The 25,056-nt window shown below is 41.7% G+C and overlaps 1 protein-coding gene across 2 annotated transcripts in view; it reads right to left on the reverse strand.

Moving 5' to 3' along the window:
- GPC3 (glypican 3) overlaps window positions 1-25,056 on the reverse strand; it is a 444,594-nt gene that overhangs the window by 340,691 nt on the left and 78,847 nt on the right. The window lies entirely within an intron of this gene.

A 25,056-nucleotide genomic window follows, 5' to 3' on the forward strand; every position in this document is an offset into this window, starting at 1 on the left:
GTCCTAGGATCTCAGATACTAAACACTTACAGAGGCAGAGTAACTGGGCATGGGGTGGGGGTTGAACCGCCAACCTTTGGGAACACTTAATTCACACACACACACAAATAATCATGTGTCCTGATTTTGTTTCTCTAGAGAACCCTGCCTAAGACACATCTGTATAAGTCTGATCATGTCTTCTTTCTCTTCTCAATTGGTAATGACTAGAGTATTTATTTTCTTCACAATGAGGAGATGTTAATGAGGGAGTTTCTATGAAGAGAATTCGTGGAAAGAAACACTTAAAGAAAAGACAAGTCTCTGTACTTAAATGGAAGGCAATTTAAGATGCTCACACCTAAGGACCATGCCATTTCTTGCTAACCTACATGAGTATTATTTAACCATCCATGCTGCAGTTGACTGACCATGTCCTATGTTCGAATGCTAGGGGCTGAGGACATTAATGAGGCATTGTCCTGGCCTTGGAAGTGCGCAATGAAGAAGTAGGTGCTTCCTAGTCTACTGTCATAAAGAAAAAAAGGAAAAGAATGTGACTTCCATTCAAAGAGAGGGCAGGAAAGGACCCCTGCTAAGAAGATGCCCTTCCTTCCACTGTTTCTCATATAACGTGCTTCCAAATCTCCATGCCATTCCTTATTAAAGAACTCTGATCGCATCAAATAGAGGTGTCATTATTTTAGGGGGCTGGGAACTGGGCCCTGATGGCAATTTGGAATCCTCTTTTCATGGAGCAAAGAGGATACATCAGGTCCTCAAATAATGGGGGCCCAGTTTGTGGTCTTCATTATCAAGTCTAAGCAGAATTAATATTTCATATCCTGCGAATGCACAGTAAAATCCCCAAGAGCTCTGGCTTCAGAAACTTCTTTGAACATACACTCACACACAGCTCAGGAGCACGAATAAAAGCAATCTGTACACCGCCCCAATCAATCAGACCTCCTGATTACTGAAGAGGGTCCCCTTACTGACAAGAGCCGTTTCAGTCCGTGCTTAACTCATGCTGTCTTGGGCTACTGTCGTCTTGCCACAAACTTTACACTCTGCATGAAAACTTTCACTTGTCAGGATCAAAGTCTCAGCAGCCTCTGTCTCCACGGATTGAAGGTATGTGTAAAGCATCCCTGTGCTTCTCTAGTCCAGCCTTGTTTCATACACAGAGGGTATTGAATTCTAGAAAAGGCAAGGGACTGGGAAGTGGCTGAGCCCTGACTACAACTCAAAGTTTCAGGGATGTGAGGGTCAATGTTTTCTCATCTCTATGAAAGTGCTCCTCAGCTTTAAACAGTCCGAAAAAGGCAGCAAAACAGAACCTGTTCATAGTTGTAACTCCAAAATCAAGTTTCTGGTGGTCTTATGTCCCAGTCAGGGTGTTTGGACACACACACACACACACACACACACACACACACACACACACACACACACACGACCACCACCACCACCACTACTTTCCCACTCTCTTAAGGCTCATGAGTGAATACTTCCTGTATGGATCTAAGACAACAGGGGTCATATGTGTCTAAACAAAATCAAACCTCAACATTTCTTGAGCATCTACTCAATGCCAGCCAGTGTCACACACATGATCTAGTTTATTTTCCATCACAAACACCATGAGGTCGATGCCATACTACCCTGGCTTGTCAGGAACCCCTGTTGACTGCAGAGTACAGATTGCATTTAAATCCAGGACGTTCAACTCCAAGTTGAACATTCTCCTACACATTTCTTTGTGCACCTTCTAGTGACCAGCAACTAGAATACTACTGAAAGTTTTGCATACTTCCTAAGTGGATTTTTTATACAGTTTCATTGGGTTGAAATATCTGAAGCCCACACGCCCCACTTTCTACGGCTCCCATTGCTACCAGATGACTCAATAGCAGCCTACAGCAGCATTCGGGGCTGCAACGTTTTTCATCAGACTATAGAAAACTCAGAGCCTTAACAAGGAGGAGATAAGAGTCTATCTAAAAAGGTTCTTCTAGAAGGTGCCAGCAAGCTCTCAGGCACATAAAATGACTGGCTGCTCCTCTGGACTTCTCAAATCACATTGGTCTCAAAGAAACCTTAACACCCAAGTAGAGAGATCAAGCAACCACAGAGGTGGGTTATCACTCTGAGCTGGCTGTGAAAAGGAAGAAGAGTGCTCCCAAATCCGGACACGGAAACCCGAAATTGTAGCCTCCCGTTGGTGACCAATAAGTATACACAGGGACAGGTGGCTAATGGGGGATAAACATTCCCTCCTAGCATTTTTAATTAACTGGTTGTTGGATTTATAGGTCAGCTCAGGAGGAAACCAGAACCAACTACTTGGGAGCGATTTTTATAGCCTTCTGGAGTTGGGTTGCCTTAGTACAGACACCTGGCACCATTCCTAGAAGTGGTTAGATCGGTATTTTCCCCTTTTAAACAGCAACCAGTGAGTAGATTTGTGTGTTCCAGACATCTGGCTAGTAATCCAATATCATAAAGGTTCCCCCTCTTCCCTTTCCGCTTTGGTACAACAGTTTTGGCACAACCACTAGTTTATGCTTTCCTATCCAGCAGTAAGTCAGAAGCAAAGGGAGTGTGGTGAAAGCCACGAAATAGATCTGGAAAACCCTGGAGCCAGGGACTGTATCCATCCTCAAAACCCTTATGAAAACAGTAAGTCATCTGAATAAGCAACCGTTGATCTTATCAAGTCGAAGTTCCTGGAATCAGACTTTCAGCTCATTTCCTGACTTCCCTCAGATGCACCTAAAGGAGAGGCCTTTGTCAGGGGAGGTCTTCTGACAGCACACACTAACAATTTCTGCACAGATATTTGGGTGGCAAATTATAACCAGATCCCTATTTTGCTAGAAAACTACCACATCACAGAGATGGAAATTTGCTTCTGTTGCATTTGGGGCATGTAAATAACTCACTCTCTCATGTGGGAGATGAATTTAGCTCGTCCCTGGGAAATCCAAGGGCAGTGACCAAAATGCAATGTGATTTAGCTAATTGTCAACCGGGTGTGCTTTAAGGAGTTGCTAGTTCAATCTATTACTGCAAAGTGAAGTGCACAAGTGTGTTTTTTTGGGGGGTTGGTCTATAAGAGCATGTCAGATACTGCAACTTCTCAGAGGGCAAATGACAATGTTTTTGCACATATGACATTCTACCACCAAGGCCAGTTAAAGAACCTGGCCATTTTTTCTGACCACCAAATTCCCCAGAGAGCTGTGTATCTCTGAAGGCCCCTCTAAGTTATTATATATAGGCAACTGGCCTGGAGTGTCTTGTCCTGAGAGTCATTTGTATATATCCGGTTTCTGCAGGTAAGTGTACTGTTCAAGGGTACACATACATATTGGTTGGGTAGTTTGTCTTTTTTTTTTACTATATCCCATAATATCTGACCTTTAATGTTTGCAGATTGAAATCTTCTGGATAAAAAAGTCACTTGTTAAACCCATGGATATTGCTTACATTTGCCAATCTGTGTAAACAGGGTACTGTCTATTAAACAAACTATTTTACTTGTTCTGTTTCATCACAATGAACGTCAGTCCTGCATGATGCAGTGCCCTGGGACAGGTGTATACTGACCACATGGTCTACCTGTTCAACACTGGCACATGTTACTGAACCCACCTTCTCTGAGACCCTATCTATTTTCTGTCAATCATCTCTTGTTCTTTCTTCCATTGCTTACTGCTATTCCCTTCACTCACACATCTCCTTCATTTCTTCCTCCAGCACTTCAGCAGTCTAGTAGCAGCAGCTAATACCAACCAATTAATGCGTTCTAGTGGTGTAGTGGGTTATGTACTGAGTTTTTAACTGCTAGGCCAGTGGTTCGATTCTGCCAGTCACTCCACAGGAGAAAGATGAGTCTTTTCTATTTCTTCAAAGAAATAAAAAGGCTTTGAAAATGCAGGACAATTATACTCTGACTATAAAGTCACTGAGAGTTGGAATTGAAGGGATGGCAGGGAGTTTGATTATTTAAATCTTTCAACAGATTTCTTCCAGTTGCCTAAGTGCCTCTTCCTTAAACTGCACATCATTTCTCTTTTTCAGTGAATTCCAATTCAATAGTCTAGAAGATCATAGAGAATACCAACAGAAGAAACACACCCCCCAAACCCAACCAATTGCCTTCTCCTGGATTCTCAGATCAAGGGTTTCAGAGTAGAACTGCAGTTCCCAGAATTTTCATGTCTGTCTTTTCTGATGCACTTATCCAACCTTGTCTCTCGTGGTGTATGTGAGTGGGTTTGAACTCCCAATCTTCTATTAGTAGCCCAACACTTAAAGCTTTGTGCCTCTCAGGGACTCCCACAGAGCATTACTGTACACAAACGCTGTCCTTTTCACCCTCCACCACCACCACACCCAGAAGCTTAGTTCAAGAAATGCTCAATAAATAAGCTTAACTGAATTGCAGATTCCAGGATAATACCGACTACTGGAAGAATCTGGTCCCGGTTCAACAAGAGATTCGAAGAAATAAGAGATTTGACTTAACAAGGGATTTAAAGTCTTCTGAAACAAAAACAGAGACACGGAAACATGCACATGCCAACTGGCCTACTGGAGCAGGTTTCAAGTAGTCAAGCAGGCAAATTCTCCTAGCAAGGACACCTTTGTTTTGGCCCAGAGAACCTTCAATAGCTGAATATTAATTGTTGAATTTGAATTTGGAAGATAACAATCAATCTAATATTCATTGATCGCATGCCACATCCAGGTCTCTGTGTAAGTTGGCCGTGAGGAAATGGATGTGTTCTCAATAAAGAAGTACACTCAAGTAGGGGCAGCACCAATAAATCAGCAAGGCTACACACGCTTGCCTAATGAATCACAAAGCATGCAGACAGATTAGCCCTGGTGCCTGAGAAAAGACCAGGTAGATCTCCAAGGGCCTTTAAAAGTTCGTGGAAGGACAGAATTAAAAGATGATGGAATTTTCGCAGGAACTTTCTGAAGTGCCCTCATGTCCTGCATGAGAAAAGTCTAAAGATTCCACATTTGGTTTCACTGTCTTTAAACTTCTGACCACCCTACATCTTCCTCATCAACTGGAAAATCAATTGACTATCTTTGAATGCCCCTCCAACCAAATAACAAGGAGGTGAGGGTGGGGGTTGACATGGGCAGTTACTGACCCTGGAATATGTCATCTAGGATCATTTCAAAATGTTTCTAAGGACTTTCTGTTTACTTCAAGGATGGTCTCTCTGCTTACCTACAGCCCACATTTTGTTTTGTTCATTTATCTTGTTTGGAAGATTATGTTGTTAGATTGCTCATAAAGGTGAGCATGTATTAAGGGGGCTGGTGAAAATGATAGCACTCCTGTTTGAACTAATAATATGTGGTTGTTGTTCTTGGAGGTTGTCTGAAATCATCTACCCCAGAATGGAAAAAAAATCTGTCTTTCCCCATGGGATGTATATCTAATCAAAACCAAAACTAAACTCACTGACATCTAGTCAAATCTGACTCATAGAGACCCTACACAACAGAGTACAAATGACCCTGTGGGTTTCTGAAACAGTTCATCTTTATAGGAGCAGACTGCCTCATCTTTCTTCCTTGGAGCAACCGGTGGGTTTAAGCTGTAGACTTTGTGGTTAGTAGCTCAATTCATAGGCCACTATGCCACCAGGACTTGGAATCGTCCATTTTCTAGGTCTGGCTGTGTTATCACAAACAAGTCACTTTATTCTCTTCTAAGAGTTTCCAGTATGTTTTGTTGTTGTTGTTTTTAGTCTCCAGTATGTTAGAACTGTGTCTCTCATTTACCATTATCAAAATCTACTGTTGGTCTTTGCTCATGGGTGGGCCAAGATGATATATAAGATTCCATTTCCTTTTCTAAAAACCACAGAGGATGATGGTATCTAAATATAAGGAACTATTTTAAAATAGCTTATAGTACTCAAGCATTAGACCCCTTACCATTCTGTTAATCCACCCAAAGATCTACGGACAGAGTCATATCCTGCTTACAGCAACTGTATATCGTGCTATTTGAGTCTGTAAGTTTTTATGGGAACAAACGACCTCATCTTTCTCCCAAGGAACAGCTGGTGGGTTTGAACAACTGAGCTTGCTGTTACAAGCCCAATGCCTAGTCTTCAGCATCACTAAGAAAATGTACAGAGAGTAAATCTTTCTACAAATTGAGTTAGTTTTATTTTTAAGGCCTTTTGAAAACATTTAATTTCTGATATTTTCTGTTCACATTTTTCTCTATTTTCATGTTTCTCCTGCATAAGACCTTTTATTCCCAGAAAAGAAATTGTCTCTACTTTGGCACGTGGGTTTGAGGGTAAATAAAATATTTTCTTTCTCTTTTTCTGTTTATAAAAAGTCTATATCAGAATTACAACTTAAAAAATAAAGCTGTCTGCTGTCATAAAGATGAAGAGTCTCAGAATTCCACACTATCCTGTAGAGTTGCTACAAGTCAGAATTGATTCGATGGTAGTGGGTTTTATATGAGTATTATATAAATTTTAGGAATATCCAACACTAAGAAATATCTGTCCATTCAAATTAGGATTATGTAGATATAGAAACCAGAGTAATGATTGCTACCAATTTGGGAGGGCAAGGAATTGGGAGTTGATAGTTAAAAAGCATGAGGTTGGTTTGTTTTTCCCAGATTAGCTGTGGTGTTGGTTGCACATATCAGAGAACATGCTTTTTAAAAAATCATATAATTTTAACCCTTAAATGGATAAATTGATTAGCATGCATACAGAAATAAATTTATAAGGCCTGTTTTGCCCAGGTGGCATGGTGGGTTACAGCTTGGGCTGATAACAACAGTGTTGGCAGTTCGAGTCCACCAGCTGTTCCGAGGGAAAAGATGTGGCTTTCTATTCCTGCAAACAGTTTCCCTCTCAGAAACTCACATTGGCAATTCTCTCCTGTGTTAAAAGGTATCTCTGAGCTGTTATTGACTCGGTGGTAGTGAGTTTGCTTTGAGTTAAAATGTTGATGAAAATGAAATCATTACATTTAACTCAGTCGTTGCTGGGGTGGGAACAGAAAGAAACGAAAAAGAAAAAAAACCATAATTCCACCATCCAAAACTAATTTATATCAACATTTTAGAATATTTCTTTAAGTAATTATTTTCTATATGATATAGATCAAGTCGAATGGGATTATATTATATATTGATGGATTTTTGCTTTATTTTCATGCGTTATTTTTTCATTGTCATTTAAGTCTTTGAAAACTTTTAATAGTTTCATCATACCATGCTCTACACAACCATCTTCAATGTTGAGACACAGAGCTTATTTTCTGAGTATGCACTCTTGAACCTCATTATATGGATGTCTCTGTGTACCTCTCTCAGACGGAACAAAGACTTGTACCCCCGCGTCCCGTACCCCCCCCCACGCCTTCTTTTCTACAGCAAGCCATTGGCCGAGAAGAAAAAGCTCAAGCTGTAAGGAGCCAACAGGGAGCTCACTTTCACCATTTCCAAATCCCCGTTTCCTTGGTTGCCTTTTTAAGGTCTTCCTGACTCTCACTAACCTAAGTTTGACCCTGGATTCTGATTGGTCCTGTCCCTGAAAGCACAGAGAAGAATGACTGAGGAGAGAAGCAGACACGCAAAAGGTTATGTCTAGAGAGAAAGAGAAGGTTCCAATGATCTGGCCTACAAGGGCAGCAGCAGGTAACTCATTGCAACAACCATTCCAATAATGATGTACAGGTTGCCAACATAATCTAAGGATAAAATAGTTGAGCTGAAGTGTTTCTTATTACATTTGTAACATCACCTTTTATTAAATGCTAAAATTCTCATTATTGTGCATTTTATGTTTTCTGATGTCTCAAATATTATTTTTATCTAATGAGTTTTTAATACTGACTCTTCTCTCACCATTTTGTTTTGGGTTTTCTGGTCTAATATCATGGAGCCCCATGTGTCCTCTTTCTTTTTATAATTAATAAATTATTTTATTGGAGGCTCTTACATATAACAGTCCATACATCCATTAGAGTAAGTGAGTATGTACAAATATTGTCATCAACAATTTCAAAACATCTTTCTTCTTGAGCCCCTTGATATCAGTTCATTTGACCCCTCCCTCCACCACCCTGCCACCTTCACGAACCCTTAATATATTATGTATTGTTATTTATACATATATTATACCACCCCTTCTATCCCATCACCTACAATTCTGGTATTTGTTCCCCTTGAGGGGGTTTATTTCAACATCATTGCTAAAAGTCCCCCCCCTACTCTCCCGAAGTCTTTACTCTCATTACTGTTTGTTTCTGAGGGGTGTGTCTACCCTGAGTTCCGTAAATTAAAAGCTGCCATCTATAACAATGTATGTATACTGGACTAGCTGGATTTGCGAGGTAGGCCTGTGATCATAATAGTGGGGGAAGGAAGGAGTAAGGACCTAGAGAAGGTCTGTGTGTTTCGTCGAAGCTATACTGCCCCCTGGATGTATCTTCTCTTCTGTGTGGCCCCTCTGAGTGGGAATGTCCAATTATTTCTGGATGGGCCCTGTATCTCTACCTTGACCCCTCTCCTTCACCTAAATGAGATTTCTTATTTTTGAACTTCTCATGCCTTTTCCCACTGACACCTCATGATCACACCGGCTGGTGTGTTTCTTCCATGTGGGCTTTGTTGTTTCTCTGCTAGATGGCTGCTTGTTAAACTTCAAGCTTGTAAGACACCAGACACTATATCTTTTAATAGCTGGGCACCATCAGCTGTCTTCGCCACATTTGCTTATGCATCTAGTTCGTCTTCGGCGATCATGTGGGGATGGTGCCAGATTGTTAGAACCTAGTGCTCTTGTGTTGAGGGAAAAGTTGAGTATAGGCCCAAAGTCTGTCCACTACCTCAATGTATTGCCTTACAACTATATATGCACAGGCCAATACAACTCTGGGGACACAGTGTGGGAAGTGAGTACAGTCTGACAAACCCACTCAATGGTGAGTGGCGGGGGCGGGGGGGCGGTCAAAGAAGGAAACAGACAGATCAGCAATGGGAGCAACGTCACAACGAACCTGAGGAACCCCAAAAATAGACGTCAAACTTGGACGAGCATTTCCCAGAGCCCCACCTGAATCTGTGGGGAAATAGTCATGAAGGTCAACAGGCAGACCCGGAACTATGTATTTCTCCCTGCATGATTCCGACTCCTGCTGACCACATGTGTGTCGAAGTAGAATGGCGTCAGTGTTCCCAATGGCTGAGATCTTACAAAGTAGGTCACCAGATCTTGCTTCAAACGTTTGGGTTAGAAGCAAATTTCAGCTTCCAATGTTTGGATCATTTGTGCCATGCAGGCAATATTGGACTACTCAATAGGCAAGGGAAGCCTGGGATTTCATATGCCTACTATAACCTGTAGTGAACGATCTCATATTTTTCACCAAATCAAACATTCTGTTTCTAGGTCTGGCTGGGACTTGTGTTTCTGTCAATCCTACAGCACCTTCCCTCAAAACCACAGGCTCTTTTCAAATTTACTGTCCCTGAAACTGAAGCGATATCCAGTAAGCAAGGTAAGCACAGGCTTCCTTGTGCTTACTTATTCATCTGTCATGAACAACCTCACATGGCTTCCATCACCCCGAAACCCTGGCACTTCCTGAAGCATATGTGCCTTCCCCTCACTTAGTGACTCCTTCATCACTGGACAGTTCACAAGTAAAAATTCTACAAGCCACAGTAACGAGGTGAGGGCAGAGTAACTCTGGCTGTGGTGGTGAGGGTTGTGTTTCAAGTTGGCTGGAATTCTCCGGGGTTTGGCAGTTATGCAATGAAGTTCAGACAGTCCCCCGGTTACATTCAACTTGCAGACAACTCCAGCTTCCCCTTTAAGCTGGGCTTCCTACCCGTGGAAACTGGTTCTGTCATGACAGAGAAAACAAAACCAGAACAGCAACTGGAATAGGGAAAATTATCAATCAAGGCCCTGGAATGGGAAACTCAGTAGCAACATATTAAGTTCTTTCAGGAGTCTGCTGTGTGAGACTAAATGCTTGGCAGGACTGTTTAAGAGCCATGTACATTCAAAGCTCTGCAGTCGTCCAACATCTTTGAGTGGGGTACAGACATTTTTGAGCAGGGCACCGCTGTTTTGGTTGGAAGCCTTGCTTTCATGTTATGTAAATTTCCCCTCACTTTGAAACTAATGAACCAAACTCCTCCTCCCAACAAGTTCTTAATCACAATCATATTCAGCAATTAAAACCATTGGAAAAGCTGCAAGCTTTTTCTTGCCCTCTAATGAGGCCACACCCCTTTTTGGACTGCCCTACAAATCTCACTTAGAAACCAGAAATGAATCTGCCTGGTTTGTAACCTGGGGACAGCCTATGAAATTGGCCATTAGTTATGTAATGATACAATTTGGCAGCTCTGTAATCATCCTCCATTTTGTGCTCTGAGGTGCTGAGCCTCCACTTTTATAAAAAGTTGATTTTCACATACTAGCCTGTTCTCTGGGACCTAACATATGTACTCGAGTATAATCCAACCTGAATATCAACCGGGGCACCTAATTTTACCACCAAAACTGCATTTAAAATGTGCCGAAAAACTCAGTGTATGCATGAGTATATACAGGACCCATGTTGGTGCGTGCGAAGTGAGTGTACATCTCCATAATATAGGAATTGCTTGAGAACTTGGGTCTCCACCTTCTGAGAAATGCAAACTAAGTGACAAGTAAAAGAAAACGACAACTTCTCCATAGGATTTTCAAGTTAGAATTGACTAGATGGTAGTGAGTTTGGTTAGCAAAGTCTTTATGGAAGAAGATAGTGGCTGGTAGGTTCAAACCACTGACACCTTTTGCTGAGCCGCTGAGTGTTTTAATCATTGCACCATTGGTGCACTACAAAGAAAAGGACTAGAAAATAAAATTAAAGCCAAAATTATTATAAAGCTAGCAGTAAACACTTTATATGTTCATAAATGGGGAAGAGAACATCGTGAGACAGACTAGAGGAAGTAGGAATTAGCTATGAAGATGAATGAGCTTTGACTACCCGGAGATACTCCCAAGACTATTATAGCTACAGAGGAGGAAATATGGGCCAGCCATTGGCATTCTGTAAGGAGCCCTTGTGACCCATAGTGATAGAGTGCTCACCTTAAATTCTGTGGCTGAAACCTACCAGCCACTCTGCAGGAGTAAGATGAGGTTGTTTGCTTCCATGAAAATGTATAGTTGTGGTCCTCAACACAAAAACATTTTGTTCTACAACCTGGCACTCTGTGATGCTCACCTTCCCAACATGATTGCTGAAGACAAAATGGGTACATAAGCAAATGTGGTGAAATAAGGTGATGGTGCCCAGCTTTAAAAAGATATAGCATCTGCAGTCTTAAAAGGCTTGAAGATAAATAAGCGGCCATCTAGCAGGGAAGCAACAAAGCCCAGGTGGAAGAAGCACACCGTCCTGTGTGATCACGAGGTGTTGACTGGATCAGGTATCAGTACACCCAAAAGAAACAATCATATCGATGCAAATGACCCCCCACCGCCATCGCCTGCAAATCCTGCTAGACTGTTGCATGTATACTGATAGCGATAAGAACTCTCAACACATGAAATCCACAACTGATAAACCCTTCAGGAACAGTAATGGGAGTAGTGACACCATGAGGGTAGGGGGAAAGTGCAGGGAGAAAATGGGAAGTGATTGCAGTGATCAACATATAACCCCTCCCCAAGGTGGATGAACAACGGAAACATGGGTGAAGAGAGACCATCTTATGATGTTCTCTCCCCCATTTATGATTACATAGTGTTTACTGCTAGCTGGTGTAAAAGATATGAAAAGAGCAATAATTTAAAATTGATCAAGGGTTCAGGAGGGTAGGAAGGTGGGGGATGGAGGGCAAAAAAGAGAAGCTGATACCAAGGGCTCAAGTAGAAAGAGAATGTTTTGAGAATGATGATGGCAACAAATGTACAAATGTGCTTGATAAATTGATATGTGGATTGTCACAAGAGCTGTAAAATCCCCTAATAAAATGATTTATAATAAAATAAAATAAAAAAGAGAACAAATTGTTTAAAGAGAAAAATTTACAGTCTCAGAATCTGGAAAGAGAGTTACTGTGAGCCACGATCGATCTGCTGGCAGTGCGTTTGCTTTGGTTTTGAGTGGCCATTTTAGGAAGTCTAGTGGTCCCAGTGGTTAAACACTCGATTGCACGACCATAGGTTGCCAATTTGAACCGACAAGGCACTCTGAAAGAGAAAGACGAGACTGTCTGCTTCTATCAAGATTTACAGTCTAGAAAACCACAGGAGGCGGATCTACTCTATCCTTTGGGGTCATTAGGAGTCAGATTTACCTTGCCAGCAATGGGTTTGGATAGTCATTCAGCATGTCTAGCACGAATGTAAGTGTTGCAGAGATGGCAGGAGACAGTTACATCAAATGTGTGGGGCTGGGTGACTGGCCCAAGTCCAGTTCATCACTAGGGGCTTTAAGAAACTGCATTACAGAAGTGGAACCCAGACACTTCAAAGGGAAGCCTAAGTTAGAAAGGTCCTTGATGGAGCAGCACTAAATAAGCTGCCACAAAAAGGAAGAGGGTAACAAACAGGACAGTGGGGCCCAGAGCTGCATAAAAACCAAAATGAAGAGGGGTGGCCTTTCCTGAAACAAAGTCATCATCTAAATGCAAATTGCCTCAAAGGGACTTTCATTTTCTCTCTAGCCATTTGTACATGGTTTTTTAAAAAAAGGCAAATTAACTACACCAACTCCACCCCATGGGGCACCATCTGCTTCTTTCAAGAGAAGTTTCCCCTGCTGGCCTCACCACACACTAACATTTTCAATGTCTAACTGTCAACACACACTTATCCACCAAGTTATTTTATTATTGAAAAATAGGGGGAGGAGAGTTGAAAAATCAGGCAACCAAGAAGCCCATTTCATAGGGGAAGTTGAACAATAGAAAAAGCAAATCTAATGAGATTTGCCAACATATTTGGGGGGGGACTGGTCATCACATAGTGCTGTCTCTGCCATAAATCACTCCAACCAGATTATTTCTGAATTATTCCCACTCTATATTGAGATCAAAGCCCACTGGCTATTCCTCACTGACATCATCCACAAGAGTTCCCAATGGTGCTATATGCAGGCAAATGACCAAGCTATTAACACTTGCCAGACCAAGGAGACTGGAAAGTTAACTGCCCTGGGGTGAGAAAAGCTTTGAAGTACCCCAATCCCTTTCAAGTTTCCCATATCCTCATTTCAGAAGACTTAGCCCAGAAGATATCACACCTTGAGGTTGTCAGATACAAAATCCCTGGTCACTTTAATCTGTAAACCATGAGCAGGACATCTTGAAAGAAATTGCCCAGCCAATCTCCTTTCTGAGGAATCTCCATTTGCTGGTCTTCCAATGCTGTATGACACTCCTCATTAAGCACAAATTTGGGATATGACAACCAGGAGTTGGCCCCCATTCTATGCTCCCCAGTGATATAGAAACAAAGATGCAGAAGGTTTCAAATAAGGAGGACAGAAAGACAAAGGAGGGGAGAGGATTCAATCAGGGGGAGAAATAAGTAAGGAACAGAAATACAAGAACTCAAGGCCACCAGAGTCAATATCAATTCACAGTGACCCTATAAGTTTGAGACTAACTGTTAACAAGAGTAGAAAGCCCATCCTTCTCCTGAAGAGCGACTGCTAACCTTGCAGATCACAGCCCAACTCATAACCACTACACCACTGGGGTTCAATAAAGGAATAGAAATAGTTGCTTTTAAATTCATCTTACCAATATTTTCCATGTTATCCTTAGCCTACATTACACGAGAGGGCTTCAAAAAAGTTGGTGAGAAAACTCCGTTCTCATTCCATTTTTGCACCAACTTTTGGGAGACTGCTTGCACAAGCGAATGTTATGTGGTTACTATTAGTTACTGCCTACCCGACTCCAAGGCCAGATGATTCTTACATGTAAGAGAATAACATGTTGCCCAGTTCTGCACCATCTTCATGAAGACTGGCAATCTGGAGCCCCTTGTTGTGGCTACTGAGTTCAGTCCATCTCACTGAAGCTTTTGATCTCTGCTTCACCCAACAGGCTGTTCCTTTGCAAGTGATTAGTCTTTCTGGATGACATGCCCAAAGTAAACAAGATGAAATCTTCCAGGAGACTGAAGTAGAACACTGATGCTACAAAGATAAGATAGTAATGCTAAGCAGACTTGCCAGTCACTACTTCAAGTCATCAAAGGGGGTCCTGTCTGCCAACTCCATTTTTTTTTCAAACAGAGATTGTCTCCAAGCATTGTGAACATTCACCATGATGCCTGATCTGCTAACCCACCAAATCTCACAGACAAACATTGTAATCATTCCACTTTCTGAGGCCTGCAGTGCCTTTTTTAAGGTGGGAAGGAGGTAAAATAATTATACAAGTGACAGAAGGGTTGCAATGTCTCCAACCATCTTAGAGAAAGAGGAGTGGGCAGATACCAACATTCTGTAGCCCATCATTGACGTAAGAAATATCATTTGCTTTCAAAGTATTCATGGATATGCATGTCTTCTGCTTTGTACCAAGTGGTCTGCATATTAAATTACACAATGACTGTTAAGAAAGGGATGACAAGAATTCTGATTGAAGAGGATGGCTGCAACGGACTGAACGTCCAGGGTTGGTACACATTATTTGCAACGGATGAAATTTTATAGCATACAGAGTTCTGACAGCTAGGACAGTGATATCTCTGAGCAATACATAAATATCCATGAAAACAGATTGGAATTTAATGGATAACATCTGATTTCCAGGTTCTTCGGGAAACATCAAGCCATTCAGCCTTACTCATTTACAGTGGATTTCTCCCTCTTCCATCCTCAACCCCAGGACCAGACATTCAAGTGTCTGTGACCTGCCAAGAAAGGCTCTTTTTCATCTCTGCCTGCAAAGGGTGTCCAGATCCCTAGAATCTAGGACGTTCAACCTTCTTGTCCTTGTAAATGCTGCAGCATCTTTTATTTGGGAGAGGCCTTTAACACCACCCTGATCTAAAAGTGTGCTAGGGCATATCCTCACATATGTTTTGAATTAAACTCAATTAGGTTTGGAAAATGTTTGGGTTGGTTTACTCCTCACAAGTTCATAATTGCATACATGGAACTGGAGTTAGTTACCCCAGGGGTGACCAAGAACCAGAAATCCAAAGCTTACTAGGTCTCTCCCTAGACATAGTAGCAGCCACGTAAAAAGGGTTCTCATTGCTCATCTCCCAGAGAGGAGGTTACACAGAGAGGAGGGGAGACGCCGGGAAGTGTAAGATAAGATAAAATAATTATTTATAAACTATCAAGGGGCCAGGGGGAAGGGGGGAGGAAGGGGGAGGGGGGGAAAAGGAAAATCGAGCTGATTCCAGGAACCCAAGTGGAAGGTGAATTATGAGAATGACGCGTGCAACAAATGTATAAGGGTGCTTTGCTCAATTGATGTATGTATGGATTGTGATAAGAGTTGTTTGAGCACCAATAAAAAGATTTATTAATAAAATTTTTAAAAGGGTTCTCATGATGCAAATGCCCTTGAAAGAAAAATCTTGATAATTCAAAATTGGGGCACAAAGGCAAAAAGGAATATATCCTATCTACTGCAAAAAACAGCCACTGTTGTCATCTTGGTGTAAGGTATCTTTTTAAAATATAGCTTTAGGCTGGTTTGATTGGTTTGGTTTGATTTGGGGGGCATTTTTCCAACCCAGATGCATCACACTATATACACACACACCTTCATACTTTATACAACAATGGAAACTGTAAAACAATAATGCAAAACCTAATTACATTTTCCCAAAAGGATATCACAGTCTAAATCACCATTCATCATCATGATTATTAAACATTTTTGTTGTTTCCAATGTTTTGATATCATAAAACATCTCTGTTTATATTAATTCTTTTTTCTTTTGTTTGTTCTGTATTCAGGACGATTTGTCTTAGAAGAAAATCCCAGAGGTTGGATCCAACAATAAATACTGTTCCCAAAGGGCTGTATGGAAAATATCTGAGTGTGTCCACGTGACTAAATCCTGACCTGTGGTGGCTATTGTTTATCTCTATTCCTTTCCTAATTGGTGAGAGTAACAAAAAGAAGACTGAGATCTCATTGTTTGCCTTTGCATTTCCTTGATATGAGTGACTTAAACCACCCCCACCCCCCATGTTTTTACTGTTCTCTTTTGAGGCTGCAATTTAAGACTTCCATTCAAATAAACATGCAAGTCTAATTAAAGGCAGGTTGTCAACGTACTGTTGTGGCGTCATTTGAGGGAGCTTCTACAGAACCAAGTAGAACCACTCGGGTTTCTGAGGCTGTAAGTCTTTACGGGAGCAGAGAGCCCCATCTTTCTCTCAGGGAGCAGCCTGTGGGTTGGAATCGCTGACCCTGTGGTTAGCAGCCCAACACCACGGAACCCACTATGCCGCCAGGGCTCCTGCCTCTCAAGAGCAAGGCCAAAAAGAAAATTAAATGAAGGAGGGGTGGGGGGAAGGGAACTATTCCCAAACTTCAAAGACCTCTTTTAAGACTGATGGTGCTGATATTTTCTAGCCGGTATTTGATGACTGTGGACATGAGCCACTCTGGTTCTTGATCGGATTCTCCAGTAGTTCTTTAAGTCCTCACTCATGGGAATTCCATTCACTTATCCTCTGAACACTGTTAAGGACCTATGCTGGGCCAGGGCCGAGATGTCACAGTGAACACAGAGGTTCCCTCCTGCTCTAAAGGAGGCTCCGTGTAGGGAGGAAGGCATTGGGGGGGGGGGGTTCCAGAGGCATGTGGGACGCACAGCAAGGGCACCTCTCTGAGGCTGGAGCCCGAAGCAGTATTTTTTTTTTCTTTTTTAAAAAGCAAGTTTATTGGAATTTCATCCACATTATAGTACAACTCAATAATTAAATCATATCAAGAAGGGTCATACTGTCATTGTCACTATGAATTCAAAAAGTTTTCTTCTTTCACTCACTCATGTAATTAATTTTTAAATTGGTAAAACATACACAATAAAACATTCTCCAATTCAACAACTATTACATGCATATATCAGTATTATTTTGATTACTCTGATTATATTCTTCATGTTTTACAACCATTATTTATATCCTTCTCCAAATAATCCCACCAACATTAATATAGACTAAATGCCCCCTTAGCAATAACCCTTTCTTTTTCACCCATGGTAACCATCGATCAAGTTCTGTTTCTTTTTTTAAAGTTTTCTTGATACAATATTCACATAGTCTACACTTACATAGTTAAGCAGCTTTTAAAAAAATCATTTTATTGGGGCTCATACAGCTCTTATCACAATCCATACATACATCAATTGTGTAAAGCACACTTATACATTTGTTGCCCTCATCATTCTCAAAATTTGCTTTCCGCTTGGTTCCTGGAATCAGCTCATTTTCCTTTATCCCCTCCCACTCCCTCCTCGCTTCCCCCTCCCTCATGAACCCTTAATAATTTTAAAGCCAATGTTAAGTGGTCCCCATTCAGTCCATGTGTCTACTGTGACAATTGTTCAGAACCGCCATGGTCACCATCTTTTGGGAAACACTGAGCTTTGTCAATATTCATAAAAATGTGGAGACGATATACTGAATATAAGACTCCAGATGTGGCCTGATCAGCACACATGCTTCTAATACAGCCTAAAATAATTTTGCCTTAAAAAAAGACACCACATTGTTGGCTCATATTAAACTTGTGATCAACGAAATCCCCAAGACGTTTCTACATAAACTGCTGCCAAGTCACATCTCTCATATCCTGTACATAGGCAATATGTTTAACCTATAGTCAAAAACTTTACATCTATCACTGTTCTATTTCATCATGTAGGTTTTGGCCTAGAGTTCCAACCAGTTGAGATCATTTGAAATCTGGACTCTGTCATGCTGTGGAAGAGCGTACACACCCCCAAGCCCCTGCTGCGTGCTATCTGCTAGGGGAGAAGCCTGCCTCTGCGATCAATTATGATCAACAATCTGCCCCATTTCTGTTGAAACCTCACTGTGCTGAGCAGGCTGCCTTGTCCACAGTAGGTGCTCAATATTTGGTAAATGACGGAGTCCGGGGGCTCTTTCCCCCAAACAAACACCTGCCTTGAAGTTGCCACTGAATTAGTTGTTCCCTCAGCTGTGAATCTGCCTAATTACCAGAAAAGGGAGCCAAAAGTCATAATTTTATGCACAGAACACTACCAAAGATCCCAGGGTTTTTGCTAAAAAATAGACATCCTATATTGGGATTTGACATTCTGGTAGGGTTGTTCTGAACCAGATGAGCCTGTCTACTCACAGGACGCTTTACAGGGGCTTCCACTCCCTTCATTCTGGATGATGGGCGATACTACAAAAGGTTTTTTGATTACCGTGGGAACAAACACTGCATCATTTCCCCCCGCCCCTGCAAAGGGGGCCGTAGGTCAAGTCAGTTTGGGAACCTATGGACAAAAGGATTCTCAACAAAACCTGAAGCTGATATTACGGGACCAGGCTGTGGCTCACCTATCCTTCCTCACCTCATTCCTGCACCCTCACAATTTGGAGACCAGATATTTTACAAAACAGACAACTCTAGAAATATGATAATTTACAGAGAATGAGCAGATTCTATGCCTAGGTTGATGAATGGCCTTTCAGAGATGAGCAAGAATGGGGAAACACAGGCTGCCTGGCGATGTGAGCTTGGCCTAACAGATGGTGCCTGGCCCCCCACCCCATCTTTCATCCTTTCTTTGAGCTGTGCTCCATCCACGACGCCCATTCCATTCTTGACCTCTACTCCCACCTCATCCCTGATCTCCACCCTTCAAGCTGAGGGATGAGGTGAAGCTGAGGGGGTGGAGTCAGGCTGTCTCTTTTGTACATGACATGGAAATGTGTTTTCAAAAAGAGCTGCCCATTTTGTTAGTGTGTTCTGTAGACCATTTCAGAAGTACCCCCAGTCTCAACAAAAAGATCCCAGCATCCAATGCGCTGATGAAAACAAAGCCCATCAACATGCCATCTAACTGTGTATATAAGAGGAGCTGGAAGACTTCCACCAATTATCTGGAAACCCTTAGGCAATTGTCTCTTAAACTGAGGCTGTCTTCTTGGTAAATGAAGTGCTCAGATTAAATGATCTTCAGAGTCTCCCTTCTCGAATGATGCACTCAGAGTGCCATGTACTGTCGTATAACTACTTTATTTGTGATTATCTTGCCATTAATTACTAAAGGAAAAAACACCACACGGACCACGTCTCACGCGAGCACAGTTGATATTCCACAATCCAAGTGCCTAGTAAGCACTACACAAGTTTTTTTAACTGATATGATTTTGCATTTATAAGCTGAATTGGTTATAATTAGGCTTCTATTGAATTACTTTACTCTGAGGCGCATAGAACATAACACACAGCTTTGGCTGCTGGTCAAATTCCAATCAGCATCAAGCCAAACCCTTCACATATAAGACATAAGGATTACAGGGAGATCCCAGCAAACAGTGAGGGCCAAATGACCGGGGATGGCATGATGCTTCTAAGCAACTCTCTTGTCCTCCAGCCAAGTCAAAAATGAAAATCACTCTCTGTACTATAGAATCCAGGAGGAGAGAAAAGTGAGATATTATACATAACATAGTTTGCTTTTTTAAAAAATAAAGCTTTCCTTAACATTTAAGCATTTCGGAAAATTAAAAAAATGTTTGTTTGAATTTGACTTTGGTTTACATTTTAGCCCATCAAACTTTCCCTTTTACTAATCACCATGGAACACATTTCTTGGTAACTCAGATATCTGACATCTTCCTGTTGATAAAGAAATTCATCTTTCAAATTGTAATGGAGCCCCAAGTAAGTGCCAGGGAGGTACTAGCCCACAGCTATCACATCTGTCTCCAGCTCACCTAAAACAGAGTAGGACAACTTCAAAGGGTTACCCAGGCTGAGAATCTTTACACAAGGAAGCTGCTACCTTGTTCTCCTGAGGAGCATCTGGTAGATTTGAACCTCTGACCTTTTGGTTAGGATCCAAGCACTCTAACAACTGCAACACCAGGGCTCCTGATTCTATGCTAACTGTTGGCAAATTACATGTGTAGGTAGTAGAAAGAGGACAGATGTACACAATTATTCAACTAGATAAAGGTCGAATTCTGGAAAACACATTCTTTTTTTTTCTTTTCTATCCATGACCATAGGAGCCCTGGTGGCATAGTGGTTTTACATTCCACTGTGGTCCTCCGGCAAACAGTTACAGTCTCAGAAACTCACAGAGAGGCCGTTCTACCTTGTCTGATAAGGGTTGCTATGAATCAGCATTGACTAAATAGGTGTCAGTGAGTAGTATCCATGAAGATGATTAAATACTCAGTCCCTCAGATTATGACTTCAGGAAGGGGTGTTCCGGTCTGCTTATTAATAAGACAATTCACCAAAAGGAAAGCTGATTACATTTCTCTTTCAACTCGTTGTTGCTGCCTTGGTGAACTCTGAAAAGTAGTGTTGCTATACTCGCCAGGAGCACTACCTTACTCCACAGTGGAAACGGAAATATCAAACAGACGACCCACATTTTTCAGTGGGTCCTTATTTTCTTTTGGACTCACTTCAAAAGCACCATCTACAACTGTCCTTTTGTCCTTTGGTGCTGCTCCCTTGGAAAATGATGGCAGATTCCTGCTTTTTAATAATGTCGTGGTTACAAGGATGTGATTAGAATAAAAACAGCCCAAGGAAAGGATTTGGTTTGGCACGTGGAGAATTCTCCACGAGGTGATGTTGCCTGCTGAGTCTGTCATGCACTTCAAAATGACGTGGCCTTTCTTAATTCTCTGAGTCTGAAGGGTTTTCAAGTTTTAAATTTGGCAGCATAAGGTAAGTATATCTCACAGAAAAGGACTGGACTCTTAATTGAGAGAGGAAAGCTGACTGTCATCTCTGGGGCTGCCCTTTAAAAATCTATGGTCGTGGTTTTTAAATTCCTGTCTTAACGCACTGATATTAAACTGCCACTAATAGTAAACAACCACCATTTGCAAGTAATATTCTTTTAAAAAAATGTTCGTGCATTGAAAGTTATTCCTGTACTATAGCAATGCCATCGCTAAACTGTTCCTTCCTATATGCTTCCTGATTGCGGGGGTTGGGGGTGGCGGGATTACTGCTGGAGCAGACCCTAGGGTTGATCAGATCCACCAATAGGTCCTGCCCACTGGAAGGACCCTCCCCTGGGAAAGGTTAAAGGGAAATGTCTTGAGGGTTAACGGAAGGTACAGCTTGTGTGGGAGTTATGCTTTTTCCCTGGGCTACACAAACTGGAAGTGTGTGAAGGTCAGCAAACATCATTCTTGTAAAGACTTAATTACATAACAGTGTGTGATTTTTAACTGTCAAAATTTAGGGGGCTGTAGTGAGTTGGATTGGGGAGGTTTAAAAGGTGTTGGTTTTATGAGGGACCAAACCAAACAAAAAAAGAACCAATTATTCCAAAGCAATTATCTAGTCAATTTTCAGGCTGCAAATGTTATCACGGAATGTCTTTGAGTGAGAAGAAATAGTTTGGTGCTGGGGCGGTTTTGATATTCTCTTTTGGGCCTGCTGAGTTTCCCTTGATGGTACGACACCACATTGGCTAAAGACAAAAGTATGGGAACTTATTTGAGCCTGTTTCCCCTTAAGTAAAATGGTCTAATGCTATCTACTTTGAAGAGTGTTATAAGGATTACAGGTGATGTATATAAAGCACCTAGCACAATGTCTGGCTTATAAAAGACAACTTTAATGATTCAGATTTATGAGGACCTTATAGGACCCTATAAAACAGCCCCATAGAGATTCCAAGGCAGGAATCTTTACAGATGCAGATTGACACATCCTTCTTCCTTGGGATGGCTGGTGATCTGAACTGCTGATCTTTGGGTTAGTGGCCCACCCATTTAACCACGGGGCCACCAGTTCTCCTCCTAATTGTTACATGAACCAAACAAAACCCACTGCCATCAAGTTGATTCTGACTCATAGCATTCCCATCTAGGATTTCCCAAGCTGTCGATATTTATGGGAGCAAACAGTCTCATCTCCCTCCCATTGAACGATCATTGGCTTTGAACTGCTGATCCTTAAGGAGTAGTAAAGAGCCTTGTCTTTCTCTCAAGGAGCAGCTGGTGGTTTCTGACTGCTGATCTTTTGGTTAACAGTCCAAATGATAACCCAAGGCACCGCCCTAAATTGTTATCAGGCAGTAAGTAATACAGGACTCGGGTCTGGGTAAGTCAGTACTGAAGAGTTAATTCATTGAGATAACCATTAAAGCCTAGAGGAGAGGGAGCAGAAAGCACCAGCGAACCCTGTAGAGAATGGGCACATCTGGGTGGAGGAGAGAGAGGAAGACAACTCACCATTCATTCTCTGATGAGTAAGACTCGTCAGAGAGTGAGGAGAAAAGCTGGGTACATGTAGCGCAACAAGCCATGGGCAGAGAAGCAGTGAGAAGGGAGAAAGGTGTAGAAAGACAAACCCTGGCAAATTCAGTTGCTGGGAACCTGCAGGGGTGCTGTTTTAGTAAAGAAGCACCCACACTGCAAGGTGTTTCAGAGTAAGTGGATCTGCCACATGTAAAATGCTCACTTGAGAAGAGAAAAGACAATAGTATTCCACGCTAACAGCTGGACAGGGTCCAGACATGCAAGAACAGACTCTCCTCCTAACGACTTAAATGTGGAATTTTAATATGGAATTTGTGGTGGCTGCAGGTACAGAGGGGGCCTCCCAAGGGAAGAAGACATTCCTCCCTAAAACAAAATATGGCTTTCATAAACTCCACAAAGAGAGGCCACACTCTTAAATCTCCATGCCTTCAAGATAATGCCACTCAATTCTAGGGACTGAAGAGGGGAAAAAAAAGAAGGAAAAAAATGTAAGAACCTACAAAGGTCAGTGGAGAGCCTGCTCTCTTTGGTGGCCTCCCTACTGAGCTTTTGTTCTTGAAATTCCCAGACTCTCCAAATTAGTAAATAAATAATCGCCCCCCCTCCCGCCCCTCACATGCATGCACACACAAAGGCAGAGTTTTGTGAAAAAGCTGGTAAAGTCCACAAAGCTGATTAAGGCTTGTTTATTTGAAAGGTTCAAATACAAGGCATTTCAACTGGTCAGGAATGTTTGAGGGCCATTAAGATGTGACAGGATCCACTAGGGTAAACATGTCCTGCCTCAGGCTCCTTGGAGCCTCTAAGCCCTACAACAAGCAAGGTCTTAAATAAGAGAAATGATCATGCTAATTGCCATTTATTGAGTTAGCAGGGAAAATGTGCCCTTTAATTCATTGTCTCATTTAATCCCCCCACAGGACCAAAACCCAAAAGCAACCCATTGATATCCAGGTGATTTCAAGCACAGAGACTTCCTAGGACTAGGAAGGTAGAGATTTATTATGAACCCCAGAGATCCAGAGCCTAGGCAGAAAAAGACCTCCCATGTTTCACCAGCAGAAAATGCCCTCTACCAATACTCTGCCTTCGGTTTGTATCGTCTTTTCCCAGAACTGCTCTACTTCGTTTTCAACCAAGTAAGAGATGGATGGATTGAAGGAAAGGAGGAATAAACTTTCCCACTTTACATGTGCCCTGGTTTATTCCAAACAAAAAGTGTTTAAACATGTCTCTGTGGTCAGTGGATGGCTGCAGACAAGTTCTTTCTGCCATACATGTATTTTGTCTCTTTAGGGCACCCTCACACACACACTACACGAAAAGGTCTAATCAAAACAGTGGTTTTTCAAGGGATTCTACTTGGGCCAGTTCAAGTCACGGCCAAGAGGTGAACTCAGAAGGTTCCAAAGGACTGGTGTTAACAGATTTTCTCCAAGAACCTAGGGCGATCATGGGGGTTTCAGAGGTTTTAAGAAAATGGAAAACTGCATGAATTAGTGAGGAAAAGGTCAGGAAATTGGACTGAGGACATTTTCCTGAAACGGCCATGCATGTGCTCATTCTTCAAGGGCGGCAATAGCTGTCCTACGGGAAGTTCATTCAGAAAACTTTACCCCATCCACCCTGAAGCCCTGATCTTGCCCCTTCAGTCTTCTTTTTTTGTGCCCCAAACTCAAAGAGCACTGAAAAGGAATGTGATTTGAATCCCTCAGGGATGCCCAAACTGCTATTCTTGATGTGTTATAAATTAAATAGCCAAGAATTCTTTGGCAGATGGGTTACTAAATATATATATATATATATATATATATATATATATATATATATATATATATATATATATATATATATATATATATATATATATATATATATATATATATATATATACCAAATTTGCTGCCATCTGCTGACTCATAGTGACTCCATAGGACAGGGAAGAACTGCTCCTGTGGGTTTTTCAAGACTAAATCTTTACAGGAGTACAAAGCCTCATCTTTCACCCTCAGAGCAACTGTTGGTTTCAAACTGCTGAACTTGCGGTTAGCAGTCTGACATGTGGAAACTGTGCCTTCAGAAGTTTATAGACCTAGCTGGACCGTGTGTCACAAAACAACAGCTTCATATTTGGATATTTTTGTTTAATCAAGGTTTCAATAATTTTGTAAGCACTGCATGTTGACTGGCCTTCCTATTTTGACCTCAAGATCACTCTGAATCAGAATCGATTGGATCGCTAGGTTGGTGCTCTGGAATAAAGAGTCAGCTGCTAAACACAGGCTGGAAGTTCAAACAGATCAGTGGCTCCATGAGGAGACCAAGCCACATCACCAAATCCACTGCCATCAAATCATTTCTGACATATAGCAACCCTCTACACTATGAAGTCTATAGGGTTTCTGAGACTATCGATCTTTATAGCAGCAAAGAGCCTCAAGTTTCTCCCATCAACTAGCTTGTCCTGTAGAGTTGGTGTGAGTCACAATTGACTCGCTAACAGGGAATGTGGTTTTGGGTGAGCTACTAATGAAAATTCCACTTTGAACAATTTAACAAGCC

The sequence above is a fragment of the Tenrec ecaudatus genome, chromosome X (assembly GCF_050624435.1).
Source record: "Tenrec ecaudatus isolate mTenEca1 chromosome X, mTenEca1.hap1, whole genome shotgun sequence".
In the NCBI taxonomy this organism is placed as follows: domain Eukaryota; kingdom Metazoa; phylum Chordata; class Mammalia; order Afrosoricida; family Tenrecidae; genus Tenrec; species Tenrec ecaudatus.